Raw genomic sequence first — 12,696 nt, 5'->3', positions numbered from 1 at the left:
AGGCCCTGTTTACATTGCCACGTTGCAAAAACTCACATTCCTGCATGCGTTTGTTTTGGGTGTTTTGGAGAGTTTTCACTCGTCACGCATAGGGCAGCCCATTCACTTGAGTGGGCTGCCCTACACGCAACAATTGCCCCAAAGAAGCTCCAAATTTTTTTGGAGCAGAGCATGGTGCGTTTCTAGAGCTTTTGGTGAGTTTGCCTCACTTGGGATGCCTTTAACATGTAATGACAACACAAACACGATGCACATTAGCAAAGCGCACATTTTCTGTGCAGTTTGCCATGCGTTTGGAAACACACAGATGTGAATGGAGCCTGACTGTTCTTGTGTACATGCATCAATTTCACTTTCAGGCCCCATTTAAGCCTAGAGTAGTGGGAGTGCATGTTTTCTTTTCGGTGTGGTGCGAGTTGCACGTTTTTTTACTGCTGCGTTTGTCACCCATTTTTTCATGTGAAAAAATGTGGGCTTGCTTCTATGTTTGGTATGCCATTAACAATTAATGACCATACACTATACAACCTGATTGTACAATCTCTGTAAGATCTCCTTTAGATTTACCAACTAACTATATAATAGGAGACACACCATCTATCCAATCATTTTGTATCCAATCAGGCAGGCTCCTGCACTACATCAGGGGTGTCCTGTGGGCTGCACGTGGCCCCAGGGAGTTTAGCATGCAGCAGGAACCCATCTGAAGGGACACTGAGGAAGCCAAGCAAAGGCATGCGTGGAGAAATGCTGGGGATGCTGTGAAAATATAGTGGATGGGTGAAGGGTGTGTGCTTATGAGGTCAGCTGGTAAACTCTTTCCTGTGTCTTACTGGTTTCTCTGTCTCAAATCTATACGAGGGAGTCTCTGAGGCTTTCTAAGAAATATACCAAGGGCTAAGGCAAGACCTTAAAAAAGTGTAAAAGGGATGCTCTCGTGCTATCACTGTGTACCAGTACAACAATAACAGTCGCAATCACCGATAAGCTAAATCTGTAGCCAATGGTAGAAAGCAATTAGTAATAAAAAGTCAGGTGCTGTGCAGCACTACCTTTTATTACTAAGGCAAGACCTTGTTCTTAAAATCAAAGAAAGCTTGTATTTTTTTTGCAACTGAAGCACATTAATGGTATAATGGTACATAGGGGAGCTGGATTTTAGAAAAAAAAGGTGAACTTAGCCTTTAAGCATGCAGCGAGTGTGGGAATGCTGCTTCCAAATGACACAGAAAGCAAAAAAAAAACAAAAAACTAAACATTTTAGTTGTCTTTCAACTCTATACTCTATCCAAATATACAAAACAGTGTTGGCTGGTGTTCCTCTTTAAATATATACGTGTATCATTTTTTTAAATGCACAATACTAGGATGGAAGTGATCAAAAGATGGTTTATAAGATTTGATAAATTGACACTAGGTCGGCAATGAGATGTTTTTTTTTCAAGCATGACAAATGCAGGACATGGAGTTTAATCCCGATATTTTTCTTATAGTGCTTGCATTATTTGGACTTATTCAGTCACTGAAGTCAAAGTTCTTTCTGTTAGAGTGAGAGATGCTTGTTTAATGAGATTAGCTAATGAGATGTGTCTGTGGAATTGTGTCAGTTCAATATCCCTGCTCTGGGGTCATGTTATAATCATTTATTCATTGTTGGTCGATTCACACATCAAGAGGAGTAATTTGATTGTGTTTCCCTTTACATAAATTGTACTTCGCACGTCTAATAAAAGCATAATTTGTGTGGTTTTTGTACATTTAAAAAAACATATTAGTAGACTTATTAGGATGCAAGATTAAAAATGTAAACTATATTATAAAAAAATAAACAATATTATGTTAATTGAAAAAATGAAGAAAGCAATCACATTCTGCAATCACTGGACTTCTATAAATATGTACTTCATAGAGGTCCTAATTTACAAAGGTTGTATCAGAAACAGGTGTGCTCAGGCAATCCAGCAAGTACACCGTAACTTTTATTTAGGAATGGGCTAAACTGATGGTTTAATGTGGTAATAAACCTTTACATAAGCCGACTTAAATGACTAGCCTCAGCTGATAAACCATAATGGAACAAATCTTCCAACGTAAGCTGTACCTCTTTTTCTACAGCCCTCTCTCCTCTAAAGCCCTCCAAAGTACACATATCAGATGGCATTTCCCAGCTTCCAGGAGGCAGGGGTGGGGATTTGATGTCAAAAACTGCACAGCAGAGAGCTTAGTGCAATATGACATCTGAGTGGAGAGAATGTACACCCTCCCTATACAATCTCGCATGCACATCTGAAGCTGTTAATCACCTGCTGTGTGCTAGGGGTGGAGGGGTATAGCTGTCATCATGGATTGTCTGGTGTCAGAAGTGACACATGTAAACTGTACAGAAAAGAGAGAGCTGTGAGGATCCACTTTAACCTTTTTACTACTAAGTAAATTTTGCAGTCCAGCCAGGGATTCCCACCACCACCACCAAAATCACAAATAATACCTTCACCTACAACTAATTGTTGCTGCATCAATGATAAAAAATAAAATAAATACCTCTTTTACTTTTCTAAATCTGTGGTCACATGTCAGGTTCAAGCCTTCCTTCTTCTCAACTATAGAGTGGTAAGGTCCCAGTTCCTGTGTCACTGCCTGGGTGATGTGGAAAAATACAACATATATCAACACACCTAACCCGGCTTTGGTCTATCTGTACACTAAGCATCTCCTTGCTACCAAGAAATGAACTGTTTGTTGGCAGTCATTTCACTAGACTGAAGGTCTAGATCAGGGGTCTTCAAACTTTGGCCCTCCAGTTGTTCAGGAACTATAATTCCCATCATGCCTAGTCATGTCTGTGAATGGCAGAGTTTTACAATGCCTCATGGGATATGTAGTTCCACAACAGCTGGAGGGCCGTAGTTTGGAGATCCCTGGTCTAGGTAACTGTCAGCATGCAGTGTAGTGTATGCATATATCTTTCCTATATAAATTGATCAAGATGCCATCAAAAGCTTACAATCAACTCCGCTTGAGTGCTTCCGTCAGTATACCGCTTCCTCCAGTCTGAACATAGATATCAGATATTATAGTCGCATATTGCAAACAAGAACTAGGCAGGACTAATTTAGCTGCAAAACTAGAACTCTTTATTGAATGAGAATGCAGGCTTTATATACACTACACACTCAGGTGAGGCTGATCACATTATCATATGCAAACGCAACTGTATACAGAAATACAATTAACACTATAAATATTAAGTTAATTAAACTAGCCACCTGGACACTCATCAATGCAATCTCATTCCAGGTCAGACTTGCCAGCATAAACTGAATATTGACTGACTGCTCACATGCTTATTTGGTAAATCTGTTTGTCACCACTGTTTCAACTCCATCTGTAGCCATGCTCACATTATTTCAATGTTTATTTAGCTATTAAGTCTTACCTAAATTATGGGTTCCCTTATCTTTACAATTTTGGCCTTTTAGTCCCCTTGCAGTTTGATTGTGGTGTGAAAGTTTTACTTTGCTAGCTGTGTTCTTAATATCCCCTCCTAATTGATTAATTGCCAGATTCTATCCACACCCAACCCAATATAAATACAAGGCCTTCTTTACGGGGGAACACATACAGGGGGTGCACTTACAGGGGTTCTTGCAAAGAAGTGGGGTTCTTTAAATAAGTGGCACTTCTGCTCTTGCACTTCAGCGATTTGCACAAAGCAAACTACAACAGACTGCAGATGACCTCAATTCCAAATTAGCTCACCTTCCTCTCTGAAACATGCACTCTTTACCTCTCCTCCTCTTCACAATTGCAGCCTCTCTCCTCAAACTGTCTCTTCTTCACCCCTCTGCTCCACCCCACAATCTGTACATATCACCCTCACTTCTCCCCTCACCCTATTACTGCACCTATCACCTCTTTCTAACTCTATGCCCACTTGCTAACAAACCCCCCAGGATACTGAAGCATGTCCCCTCATACAAATCATATTCTCATATTACCTCCCTTACTCTTCTGCTTCTCCTAACCGTTGGAGATATTTCCCCAAACCCTGGGCCTCCCTTATTTAACTGTGCCCAACACACCCATCATCATCACCCTACACCCTCTGGCTGTAGTCGCAATCTACGCAATTTAGTCTCCATTCCCCTTCTTCCCAACGCCAGTCTCCCTCTCTCCTGCGCCCTCTGGAACGCCCGCTCTGTCTACAACAAGCTCACTGCTGTTCATGACCTCTTTGTCACTAATTCCTTTAATCTACTTGCTCTCACCAAAACCTGGCTCCACGAATATGACACCCCTTCTCCTGCTTCCCTATCCCAAGGTGGCCTTCACTGGACTCACTCCCCTAGGCCTAATGGACGCAAGGGAGGTGGAGTGGGATTCCTCCTATCCCCCCAGAGCACCTTCCAGGTTATTCACTCTCCTCCCTCTTCTTCCCTCTCATCATTCGAAGCCCACTGTATACGTCTATTCTCTCCTACTTCCCTAAGAATTGCTGTGATCTACCTGCCCCCTGGACCATTTTTGACTTTCCTTGACGAGTTTTCTGCCTGGCTACCCTACTTTCTCTTTTCGGAAATTCCCACAATCCTTCTTGGTGATTTCAACAACCCTGCTAATACAAACACTCCTGCTACTTCTAAACTTCTTAGTCTAACCTCTTCATTTAACCTGAAGCAATGGGTACAGGCTTCTACTTACTCTGATGGCAACACCCTTGACCTTGTATTCTCCTACCTATGCACTCCATGCAACTTCTCAAACAATCCTTTTCCTCTCTCTCCGACCATCACCTTATTAGTTTCTCTCTCCCCCTGTCTTCTACCACCTTTCCCTCCAATTGCCTAACCATTACCTGTAGAAATTTTCACAACTTCAACTCCTCTCTCCTCTATTCTGCTACTGACCACCTCTATGACAAAATCTCTCCCCTGTCCTGCCCCAACCAAGCCACGTCCATCTACAATAAATCCCTGTCCTCCACCCTGGACAATCTCGCTTCCCTCACTACACGCAGAATCAGGCCTCGACTCCTACAACCCTGGCAAACAGATGACACTAAAATTCTCAAAAAACGTAGTCGAGCTCTTGAGCATCTGTGGCACAAGACTAAGTCTCTCAAAGACTTCAACCAATACAAATCTGCCCTCCAAAATATTATTCTTTCCTCCACACTGCCAAGCAAACCTATTTTACAGCTCTTAATAACACCTTTTCATCCAGTCCCCGTAAACTCTTCTCTACCTTCAACTCTCTACTTTGTCCTCCACCGCCTCCACCCACTGACTCACTCACTGCCCAGGAGATTGCTAATCACTTCAAAAACAAGATTGATACAATCCGTGATGAAATCTCCACTCTACAGGTATCTCCCCCAGCTAAGACCCCATGTCAACAGGTTCAACTGACACTCCCCTTATTCAAATCTGCTACTACAGACGAAGTTGCTAAACTCCTTTCTATCGCCCACCTAACCACCTGTCCCCTGGACCCTATTCCCTCTAATATGCTACGGTCGCCCTCTGACTCCATTCTACACTCTCTAACCCACGTCTTCAATCTCTCCCTCACCTCTGGCATCTTTCCCAGTGCTCTAAAACATGCACTGGTAACCCCCATACTTAAAAAGCCCTCCTTGGACCCTACTAATCTTAACAACCTACGCCCTATCTCCTTGCTCCCTTTTTCCTCTAAACTCCTTGAACACCTGGTTTACAACCAACTGAGTGACCACCTCATTAAAAACAAACTTCTTGATCCCCTTCAATCTGGATTTCGCCCTCAACACTCCACAGAAACTGCTCTTTTAAAACTCACAAATGACCTACTAGCTGCAAAAACCAACGGACACTATTCTGTACTCCTACTTCTGGATCTTTCAGCTGCCTTTGACACGGTTAACCACCCCCTCCTCCTCAAAAAACTCCCTCGGTCTCCATGACTGTGCTCTTCAGTGGCTCTCATCCTACCTATCCCAACACACCTTCAGTGTCACTTACCTTCTCTGTTGGGGTCCCCCAAGGTTCTGTTCTTGGACCTCTTTTATTTTCAATCTACACCTCTTCCCTGGGTCAGCTGATAGCCTCTCACGGCTTTCAATTTCATTTCTACGCTGATGACACACAAATCTATCTCTCCACCCCTCAACTCACTCTATCAGTCTCCTCACGCATCACTAACTTACTAACCGACATATCTGTATGGATGTCACACCACTTCCTCAAACTCAACTTGTCCAAAACCGAGCTTGTAATATTTCCTCCCCCACGTGCCTCTTCCCCTGACTTGTCTGAACTCTGAACTCTCCTTTCGGCCCCACATCCAATCACTTTCCAAAGCTTGCCGCCTCAACCTCCACAACATCTCTAAACGACGTCCCTTTCTAACCAATGAAACCACAAAGCTCCTGATTCACTCCCTGTTTATCTCTCGCCTCGACTACTGCAACTCCCTCCTCATTGGTTTACCTTTAAATAGACTATCCCCCCTTCAGTCCATCATGAATGCTGCTGCCAGACTCATCCACCTTACAAACCACTCAGTGTCTGCTACCCCTCTCTGCCAATCCCTCCATTGGTTGCCATTCGCCCAACAAATTCAATTCAAAATACTAACAATTAGTTACAAAGCCATCCACAACACTGCCCCCAGCTACATCACTAGCCTAGTCTCAAAATAGCAACCTAATCACCCTCTCCGTTCCTCCCAAGACCTCCTGCTCTCTAGCTCTCTCATCACCTCCTCCCATATCTGCCTCCAGGACTTCTCCCGAGCCTCGCCCATCCTCTGGAATTCCTTACCCCAATCTGTCAGACTGTCTCCAAATTTATCCACTTTTAGGCGATCCCTGAAAACTTTCCTCTTCAGAGAAGCCTATCCTGCCTCCATCTAACAACTGCACTATTTTCTCCACTAGCTCATCCCCCACAGCTATTACCTATTTGTATAACGTGACCCTCCCTCCTAGATTGTAAGCTCTAATGAGCAGGGCCCTCCTGATTCCTCCTGTATTGAATTGTATTGTACTTGTACTGTCTGCAATAATGTTGTAAAGCGCTCGTAAACTGTTGGCGCTATATAAATCCTGTATAATAATATAATAAAATAATCAAGCTCACAATGTACAATACACATTGTTACAAGTATAAACACATCCCCCAATGGTTTGCTAGCAGACAATAGGTGAGTTAATTAGCACAATTAACAATACAAACAGTGATCTCCCCCCCCCCCAGACTAGTAGACAACAGGAGACCAAGGGCTTTCCAGATCTCATTAACCAGCTTTATTTTTACATACATCTGTCAGGTGAGTCCCAAGCTGGCAGGAACCATCATGTCCTCCTTAATAATGTCCCTTTCCAGGTGCTGATGTTTCCTTAGCAAGTATTCCAGATAAGGTTTAAGCTCTGAGACCCCTACAAGACCGAGCATAGCCTTTATGTATTCTTACAGGTCCTCAAGGGTAGGTTCCCCTTCATCGTCAAACACAAAAAAATTTGTTAGGTTCTCCCACAGCAATCTAGGGCCGCAAAAGTCATATCCCTCCGGCGAGCATTCTGCTCTCTCCCCTAAATATTCCTGCTCTGCGTGCCATTGCAGAGCCCAATATCAATTGTGAAGCTCTATCTCCTGCTGGACCAGCCTGTCCAACTCAGTCATCCATTGCTCCCCGGGGCCACTCTCCCAGGAATGCCATCCACTACTCTCGTTGGTCACTGGCCCGTTGCTCTGGGGTTGGAAAGCACTTGTCCTGGTGCATACCAGCAACCTCGAGGTCTCCAATCCAGAGCCCTACCCGAATATGAATACCTGAGCTCCAGATATTCATCCGCAGATACAGTCCTGGAGTATGCTGAAGGGAAGATCTGCAGCAGCCCTGGGAACTCTGATGCCAGGTCCATATCTCCGCTGGGGGTGACCGAAGTCTGCTATCCCAAACTTGGATCCCAGTACAGGTTTGGTTGTCCCAGACTTCAGGAAGCATCCCATTGCTTGCCACCAATGTGACGGAACCATCCCACACTCCTCTTGAGTGCTACCGTCAGTATACCGCTTCCTCCAATCTGATATTATAGCTGCATATTGCAACCAAGAACTAGGCAGGACTAGTTTAGCTGCAAAACTGGAACTCTTTATTGAACAAGAAAACAGGCTTTTTATACACTACACACTCAGGTGAGGCTGATCACATTATCATATGTAAACACAACTGTCTACAGAAATATACTTAACACTATAAACATTAAGTTAATTAAACTAGCCACCTGGACACTCAGAGATCTAATTCCAAGACAGAGCTGTCTAGTAGACAACAGGAAACCCTGGGATTTCCAGATCTCATTAACTAGCTTTATTTTCACATACATCTGATCACTGAGTCCCAAGCTGGCAGAGACCATCATGGCCTCCGTAATAATGTCCTTTTGCATTACATAACAGGACATCTTCCTAAATGCCTGTAGCTCCCTCAAATGCCAAGGCCCATAGTCAGCAGGCAAGAGGCTAGCATTCAGTCCCCTCCAAAGGCCTCTGTCCCTGGTGAGTCTATCACACAAATCATTTTGTTTTTCAAGAAATACCTCTCTATGTTTTTGGGATGAGCCAATAGACTCCTTATGTCCTCCTAAATATCACAGCATTTTGCCTTGGACCTTTTCTCATTATCATTATATCTCAAGGAACACCGGGATTCATTTAGATCTGCATGCTAGGGGGGTAAGAGAGGTAATTGATGAATGACTGAAGACATTCAGAAAGAATATGAAGTTTTGCAAATGAAGGAAATAAAGGTAAGGATGGGGTTCAACTTTAGGGATGGGCTGAACACCCTCCCAATTCGGTTCGCACCAGAACATACCGAACAGGCAAAAAATTTGGTTCATTTTAAAGGCTTATATGCAAGTTATTGTCATAACAATTGTTTGGGGACCTGGACATGTATCAATCCAAAAAAAAGTTTCAAAAACGGCCATATTTTTGGGAGCAGTGATTTTAATAATGCTTAAAGTGAAACAATAAAAGTGAAATATTCCTTTAAATTTCGTACCTGGGGGGTGTCTATAGTATGCCTGTAAAGTGGCGCATTTTCCCCACGTTTAGAACAGTCCCTGCACAAAATGACATTTCTAAACGAAAAAAAGTCACCAATTTTTTTTTAAAATTGCATGGGGGTCCCCCCAAATTTCATACCAGGCCCTTTAGGTCTGGTATGGATATTAAGGGGAACCCCGCACCAAAATTTAAAAAAAAATGGCGTGGGGGTCCCCCTCAAAAGGGTCTGGTATGGTTTTTAAGGGGAACCCCGCGCCTAAATTAAAAAAGAAAAAAAAGGCGTGCTCAGATAAGGGTCTGGTATGGATTTTGAGGGGGACCCCCACGCCATTTTTTTAAAAATTTTGGCGTGGGGTTTCCCTTAATATTCATACCAGACCTGAAGGGCCTGGTATGGAATTTGGGGGGACCCCACTCAATTTTTTTTTTTAATTTTAGTTTGGGGTTCCCCTTAATATTCATACCAGACCCAAAGGGCCTGTAATGGACTGGGGGGATCCCATGCCATTTTTTTCAATGACTTCTTTTATCTGTATTGCCGGACCGACAATCCATTATAGACGCAAGTACTTTTAAATGACTTTTTTCCTTTAGAAATGTAATTTTGTGCAGGGACTGTTCTAAACATGGGAAAAATGCGCCACTTTACAGTCATACTATAGACACCCCCCAGGTACGCAATTTAAATGAATATTTCACTTCACTAAAATCACTGTTCCCGAAAAAACAGCCTTTTTAAAACTTTTTTTGCATTGATACATGTCTCATGGGGCAGGACTCGGGTCCCCAAACACTTTTTATGACAATAACTTGCATATAAGCCTTTAAAATTAACACTTTTGATTTTTCATGTTAATGTCCCATAGACTTTAACGGTGTTCTGGTGGCTTTCGAATTTTCACCCGAACACCGCATATTGTTCAGTGTTCTGCAGAACAACCGTTCGCCCATCCCTATTCAGCTTTACATTTTTCCCAGTTCAGGAGAGTAAATATTGTTGTAAACTCCCCAAACTAGCAGCACCAAGTTTTCTCTCACACATAGGTTGAACAAGATTGACCTGTGTCTTTTTTTTTCCATTAAACTTTTTTTTTTTTATTAAGAATAATGCAATACATAACAGAGTTAATGATACATGGAATAAAACTCCAACAAGGATGTTTACACAAAGCATGCATTCACGTATTGTCTACATTCTCATTTATACATTGTAAAGCGCTGCGTAAACTGTTGGCGCTATATAAATCTCGTATAATAATAATAATAATACCCAGTGTATGGATCACCTGAACACATTCCTGATTATAATTCTTATTACAAGAAGGTTGTTACCTGTCCACTCCTCTATAGCGTAACAAGTTGGAGTCTTTATATTCTAATCATAGCCTACCCCCTTTACAATCGGTCCTCCACTCCAAACCCCCCATATGATGGGAAGGGGAAGGTAAAGGGGAGGGGGGAAGGGGAAGGTGAGTATAAAAGGGAGGAGGTAAAGAAGAGAAAGGGGGAGAGAGATACAGACAGAGGGGTGAAATAAAGGATGAAAGAGAGTAAGGAGAGTGGGTGGGGAGTCCACCAACTACCCTCTCCATCTACTCTTCTCAGCACGCTTATAGTATGTCTACATCTCTAATATCATCTACGTATATTTATGATATAACTTGATCATAGTTAGGGTCTTATCCTATATTGCTCACTAGATTTTGATATTCCTGAGATTTACAAAATGTAAACCACGATTCCCAGATCGCTGTGTATCTGTTGATCCTGTGTTGGGTGATATATATCAGCTCCTCTATCTCAGCAATGTGATTAATGCATGTTGCCCATTCTTTCATAGATGCAATCAAGGAGGATTTCCAGTGAACCGGTAGGCATAGCCTAGCCGCGTTTATCATATGCAGAGCCACCGACTTATAGTATCTTTTTTTGGATATTTTGGAGTGGTGAAGGAGGTATTGTGTTGGTGTAAAATCCAGGGGGAGTCAAGAGACCACAGTCGTTGCATCGTGTAGCTTTCGCCAGTATGCCTGAATCTGAGGGCACTCCCACCATATATGCATGAAGGTACCCCTCTCTTGACCACATCTCCAATATCGGTCGGAGACCGAGAGTATGAACTTATCGAAAAGGTCCGGTGTTTTATACCACCGTGTTTTGATCTTATAGCCATTTTCCTGGGTATGGGCATTTAGCGAACCCTTGTGAATATATAGATTAATGCGCTCCCAACTGGCTTACGGAATTTCGATATTTAAGTGTGTCTCCCAGAAATTGTGTTCTGTTTGTAGGGCAGTACTTGAATCCTGAAACATGGAGGCATAAATTATAGAGATCACGTGCCGTAGGACCTGAACACAGCGACTCGAAAGCAGTAGAAGTTTTTGTAAATTTTTCCCTCGACGTTGAGTTATCTAGATAGTGTTTGAGCTGCAGATATGCCCAGAACGGGAAAGACTTGATCAGGGAAATGGCTGCAAGCTCTTTCTGACTGCGGAACCTACCCCTGGCAAAAAAATGTTTGGCTTGCATTTCTACATATGGCCATTCCGCCGACAAGAAGGTCTTGGTCAGCCCTGGGACAAAGTCCGGATTACCCTTTAAGTAAGAGCACACTCTTTGGCAGATATCGCATGTACCTTACAGGCTCTATCAAAGGCGTACAACGTTGTGCTAATGAGAGGGTGGGAGCGTATGTTAGATGGTATATATTTTGTAGCCAACCAAGGTACTGAACCAAGCTCGGCTCCAGCAATTAACTGCTCTAGTAGTACCCATCCCTTACACCGAGAGTGGACCTTCCAGTCCACTATCTGGGATAAATGGGTAGCCCAATAATATCTCTGCAGGTCAGGAAGGCCTATACCCCCTCCCGATTTTGGTAGAACCAGTTTCGACCACTTAATTCTCGCCCCCCTGGTACCCCAAAGGAAGGTCCTACAAATCTTTTTGTAAGCCGTAAAGAAAGAGGGTGGCAAACAGATTGGGATCGTCCGCATTTTATATAAAATTTGAGGGAGTACTGTCATTTTTATAATGGATGCACGACCAAACCAGGAGATAGTGGGCATGTTCCACCTATTTAGGTCTAGTTGTAGATTTCTCAGTTCTGACTTAAAATTTTTATCATATAGGTCTGAAAGCCTACTGGGTAGTTGAATGCCCAGATAAGTGATGGCCTCTGTTTTCCATGAAAAAGGAAGTTCATCTGGCGTTGTTGCACTATTTGGGGAGCTAGAGTGATATTCAATGCGAATGATTTTGAAAAGTTGATTTTCAGATTGGAAATAAGGTGAAATTGTTCTAATATCTGCAACAAATTTGGTAAGGACGTCAAGGGAGATGAGAGAAAAAGCAGGACATCGTCCGCGAAAGCTGCAATTTTATATTCTCTCCCATGGACCTCGATGCCCTTTATGTTCGAGTTCATGCGAATACAGCGTAAGAGTGGTTCCAGAGTAAAAATATATAATAGGGGGGAAAGTGGATAGCCCTGTCTGGTCCCATTATGGATGGAGAAGGCCTCTGACAAGTGGCCATTGACCCGGACCCTAGCGCTTGGGTTAACATATAGTGCTTTAATAAATGCTCGGAGACGGCCTCCCAAGTCCAGTTTCTCCAGCACTGCGTCGATATAGTTCCA

At 43.0% G+C, this 12,696-nt stretch overlaps 1 long non-coding RNA gene across 1 annotated transcript in view; it reads right to left on the bottom strand.

The window, feature by feature from the left end:
* LOC141127154 (uncharacterized) overlaps positions 1-12,696 on the bottom strand; it is a 145,568-nt gene that overhangs the window by 112,680 nt on the left and 20,192 nt on the right. Inside the window, exon 2 of the long non-coding RNA XR_012241495.1 lies at positions 2,542-2,637. This is a non-coding gene — a long non-coding RNA (uncharacterized lncRNA). The remainder of the gene's footprint in view (positions 1-2,541; positions 2,638-12,696) is intronic.

Source organism: Aquarana catesbeiana, linkage group LG01 (assembly GCF_042186555.1).
Source record: "Aquarana catesbeiana isolate 2022-GZ linkage group LG01, ASM4218655v1, whole genome shotgun sequence".
NCBI lineage: Eukaryota > Metazoa > Chordata > Amphibia > Anura > Ranidae > Aquarana > Aquarana catesbeiana.
The sequence above is the reverse complement of the archived record's forward strand: the minus strand, read 5'-3'. Positions and strand labels throughout refer to the sequence as shown.